We start from the raw sequence: 5,238 nt of genomic DNA on the forward strand, positions 1-5,238 counted from the left end.
CTAATAACTAGACGTCCAAAGATGAATAAAACATCTAAAGTGATCCAAAGATGAAAATACAATAGTAAAAGGTCCTATTTGTAGAGAACTAGTAGCTTAGGGTATACAAAGATGAGTAAATGATATAAAAATCCACTTCCGGGCCCACTTGGTGTGTGCTTAGGCTGAGCATTGAAGCTTTCATGTGTAGAGACTTTTCTTGGAGTTAAACGCACTACAAGAAAAAAGGTCTATGGCCACGCTTTTTTCTTGCTACGCTTTAAAAGCGTGGCCAAAAGTGGTCAATGGCTACGCTTTATTGAGGGTGGCGATTAAATAAGGATTTGGCTACGTTTTATCTTGCTACGCTTTAAAAGCGTAGCGAAAGAGGTCAACGGCCACGCTTTTATGAGGGTGGCAACTTATTCGAGATTTGGCCACACTTTTTTTTGCCACGCTTATAAAGCGTTGCCATAGAGAGAAACAGGCACGCTTTCAAAGCGTGGCGACAATGTTTTGCTATTAGGGACATTTTAAAAGCGTGGCCATTTCTTACTACTATTTTGGCACGCTTCAAAAGCGTGGCCAAAAAGTTTCAAAAAGCAAGAAAATTACAAAGTCGTCCCTTGCTTCGAAATTCCAAGTTACAATTGCCCTAGCTTCCAATTACAAAGTCATCTACTCTTCCAGACTTCTTTCTCCTTCTTCTTGCCCTAGCTCAGTTGAAAGCCCTCCATGAAGAATGCCCGGACGATTAACCCTAACCCTGTCTTCATTGTGCCTCACTGTACCCTAACGACCTAACCCTATCTTCATTGTGCCTCACCAAGAACCCCTAACCACAACGAAGAACCCCATATCGAAGAACCCCGAACCCCGACGAAGAACCCCTAACAGCACTCTGCGAGGAACGTCGCCGGTCGCCGGCGCTCACAATGCCTCCGTCGAAGAACCCCTAATCGCGACGAAGAACCCCTAACCCTCCTTTGAGTTTCTTCTCTCTTCTGTCGCCACTCTCACCCTCAAGCTCACTGAGTCTCACCTCTCTCACGATTGGTCTCGCCGTCGACCCCTCTCTCTCCCTCCATTATAACTGTACAAACCTCATTTTCTGCGGAAAATTTGATTGATTTGAAAATTGTACATTGCAGTGGCGAGTTTGAAGCTGAAGGCTGAAAGGTGTGAGGGAACAGAACTAGAGTCGGTAGTGTAATGACTAGTGAGTGTTCGTGTAGCCGTGCAGGGAAGCATGAACCGTGGAAGGGAGAGGAAGTTGAAGACATCGTCACCGTCGCTGATTCCAATGGGAATCGAACCTCCTCGCGATTTGCTTCCCTTCAAGCACGACTTCCCCAAGCTCCTCCTCGTTCTCGCCATCTCCACCCTCGTTGCTTGCTTCTACAACCTCTTCTTCACCTCTTTCGTTAATCCCCCTACCAAACCCTTCTACGATTCCAACTTCATCGACTCCTCACATTCATTTTCCGGTCTCTCTCTACAATTGCATCGGTTTGTTTTGTTCCTTTTCTGTAGACTGTGTACTAATATCTTGTTTATTGGAATCATTTCTTACAGATGATTGAAGAAGTTTGCCCAACTCATGGAGAATGCTACGCTGGCATGCTGGAATGTTTCAAGGGTTACCGCAAGCATCCTAATTTATGCGTAGAAGACAGTGAAATTAGTGAATCAGCTCGCAAAATTGTATGTCTCTGCAAATTTTTTTTTCTTTTCCCTTTTTTATTGCCAATTGATCGTGTATGATTGGACATTTGGACCACAGGTGGAGAGAGTAGAGTTTTACCTTTGTGAAGAATATGCTCAGTTTATGTGCTATGAAACTGGTAGCATGTCCTCTACTTGTCCATAAACCTTTTTCATTGATTTGTCTGCCATCTCTAATGAGAATGTGGCCGCTTGTACCTCAAAGATTCCCAATTTCTCCATTACAGAGAGTGGCATTAAGTTTATACCTGACCCCAGTCACACAGAGCCTTCTCAAAGGTCATGGTGCCTATGGTACAGGGAATTAAGAATTTAGCAGGATCCTATTTCTTTTGAGGTAATGTCTGCCTGAACAATATCGCTTTTATTTCACAAAGGACAATTAGTCTACATTATAAAAATTGGATAGCTTAATTTCTCCATGGGTATTTACCATTTGCTTAGTAATTTCATCCTCTTAGAGGCAATAGATGCTATAGAAAAGATTCAATATATTTCATGAGCCTAATGTAATTCATCCTCAAAGCGGCAACCTTTTGCGTTCAAAGAGTACCAAAAAATCTAGATTCATTGATTGGTCATCTTACATCTCTCTTGTATTGCAACCATTATAATATTGACTATCGATTGGTGATTTTTCTTATTTTGAAACTGGAATAGAAAATACCTTGATTCATGCTAATAGACCTTGTTCATTCATTAAATTATGCAATAGATCAACTATGTTTTCTAAGTAGAGTCTGTCAGAATTCCTGTCTTGTTGATGCAAAAGTAAATTATCATATTAAACTAAAATAGTTTCATTCACCATTATACAAGTTCTTGATTTTTGTACATAGAAACTTGATGATTTTGAATTAGAGTAGTTCTAAATTACAATGTATTTTACATTTCAGGTAGTTGAATGATCTAGCTTGGTATCATTCCAATTCATCAGAATTTATTTGTATAATTATACTAATATAGATTAGAGTCAATTTGAGATATCCTTCTATTGAGGCTATTCTGATCTTTAAATGTACTGACTGGATTTGAAATGTAATATTCTTAGTTCTGAGGTTTCTTTGAATGATCTAATCATGAATATTGTTTACATTTGGTATCTAATAGAGAATTGCTTCTAGTTGAAATCATCTAGCATATTTTAAGAAAGACTCAAGCCGTGATAGCTTATCCACTTTAGATTTTTTGAAGTCCAACATATTCTTGCTCTGTCTTTACTCAAAAGGAAAACATAAGCTTGTAGATCAGGATAATCAATTAGTCTTACAGTATCACAAATCTGCAAGAATTCAGTTAAGAACTGAAAAGATCTTCTGATGGAAGTCATGAAACTTGCAATTCTGTTGCATCAGAAAAACTAATTGAGCTTTAGTCAAAATTATTTGTAATGCAGGATTGAGATTTTTCATGAATTAGAATTGTCAGTAAATCCCAAGATTCTTGATACATTGTTATTGCTTCGCCATTCTCTTTCTTTTTAGATTTCTGTAATTTTCTTGGATTGTTTGCTTTAGCTCTTAGCTTTTTTAGAGTCCTTCAGTTAGATTGTTCACAGAATGTTGTCTTTCCTGTATATAAAGAGAACAAAAAGAAGAGATCTCTATGTCAAGTATAGAGAGTCTTATGTAAGTAGAAGAAGAAAGAATAGAAGAAGGAAGAGAAATTCGAACACAGAAGGAAGAGAGTTCAATTTTAAGATGAAGAAAGTGTTAGTAAATGAATAAATAATAGAAAGAGATGAGAATAGGAGAAAATTTGAATATTAACTAAGAGAAGAAAATATTTTATTTTATTTTAATTTTAAGTTAGAATTCAAAATTAGAAAGGAATAAATTAAAGTTAAACAATTAGTTAATTAAAATATTTTTGAAAAAGAGAGTAATTTTCGAAAATTAGACGGAGAAAGTAGTTAGGTGGTTTTGAAAAGATAAGAAATATTAAACAAACAAGAAATCAATTAGTTAGTTGAAAGATTTGAAAATCAATTTTGAAAAGATATGATTAAAAGATATGATTAAAATCAATTTTGAAAAGATATGATTAAAAAGATATGATTGAAATTTATTTTGAAAAGATTTGAAAAAGGATTAAAAGATTTAATTTTTAAATTGATTACTTGATAACAGAACTAAAGATATGATTCTAGAATTTAAAGATTTAACTTTCTTACAAGAAAGTAACAAACGTGAAATTTTTGAATCAAATCATTAATTGTTAGTATAATTTTCGAATGAAGATAAATTGAGAAAGATTTTTGAAATTAATTTTAAAGAATTTCGAAATTAATAAAGGAAAAGAAAGATTTGATTTTGAAAAGATTTTGAAAAGATAATTTTTTAAAATGAAATCTTGATTTGACTAACAAGAAAAACTTATTTTAAAAAAATTTTGACTAAGTCAACCAAAGGTTTCGAAATTATGAGTACAATAAGGAAAGATATTTTTTATTTTTGAATTTTTATTAAGGAGAGAGAAAACCAAAATGACTCAACACATGAAATTTTGGATTAAAACAAATGATGCATGCAAGAACACTATGAATTCAAGATGAACACCAGACACTTTGAAGATCATGATGAACATCAGAACTTATTTTTGAAAATTTTCAAGAAAAGAAAACATGCAAGACACCAACTTAGAGATTTTCAATGTTTAAACTCTAAGGATTCAAGATGCATATGAAAATAAGAAAAGACACAAACAGAAATATGAAGATCAAACAAGAAGACTTGTCAAGAACAACTTGAGATCATGAGAACAATGCAGTTTTTAAAAATGCAAATTTTAAAATGCATTAACCAACTTAAAATTGATTAGATCAAAAGATAAAAAAAATTTTTTTTATGATTATTTTTTTTTGTATTTGAAAAAAAAAAAAAAAAAAAAAAAAAAAAATTGAAAAAAAAAATGTAAAAAGAAGAAAATTATAATCAGAAAAAGATGAACGTTAGTTGTCCAAATAAACTCCCGGCAGCAAAACGTTGAAAACTGTGATAACAATTTATAATCAGAGTTTTGAACTCAAGTTTTATTTTGTATTTGAGTATTAGTTTTTTAGTATATAAAACAATTATAGAAAAATTATGTGTCACTAATTACTGTTTGATTTGTCTTGTAATAAAAATTGTATACTATATAAGTTTAGTAATAAAAAGGATTGAAAATTTATATTGTGTACGAGAAAGGTAGAGTAAAAAAAAAAGAATTTTTTTTTGAATTTGACAAGGCTATTGCCACGCTTTTAAAGCGTGGCCGTATCTTTGCTATCGCCACGCTTTAAAAGCGTGGCCATATCTCACTATCGTCACGCTTTAAAAGCGTAGCTATATCACTTGCGATTTTGTCACATTTTAAAAGCGTAGCCATATCTCTAGCTATTGGCACCCCTAAAAAACGTGGCCATATCTTTTGATATTGTCACGCTTTAAAAGCGTAGCTATATTCTCTTGTATACGGCCACGTTTAAAAGCATAGCAATAGATAAAAGCGTGGCGACAAAAAAAGCGTAGCCATAAGTCACCAAAAGCGTGG

The 5,238-nt window shown here is 33.8% G+C and overlaps 1 long non-coding RNA gene across 1 annotated transcript; it reads left to right on the forward strand.

Moving 5' to 3' along the window:
- The first annotated feature begins 318 nt into the window (after positions 1-318).
- On the forward strand, positions 319-1,824 carry LOC112702953 (uncharacterized). Its single transcript, XR_003154380.3, has 4 exons — positions 319-1,035; positions 1,131-1,466; positions 1,555-1,683; positions 1,763-1,824. It is a non-coding gene; the product is annotated as an uncharacterized lncRNA (long non-coding RNA).
- Positions 1,825-5,238: the final 3,414 nt, after the last annotated feature.

The sequence above is a fragment of the Arachis hypogaea genome, chromosome 7, assembly GCF_003086295.3.
Source record: "Arachis hypogaea cultivar Tifrunner chromosome 7, arahy.Tifrunner.gnm2.J5K5, whole genome shotgun sequence".
NCBI classification, from domain to species: domain Eukaryota; kingdom Viridiplantae; phylum Streptophyta; class Magnoliopsida; order Fabales; family Fabaceae; genus Arachis; species Arachis hypogaea.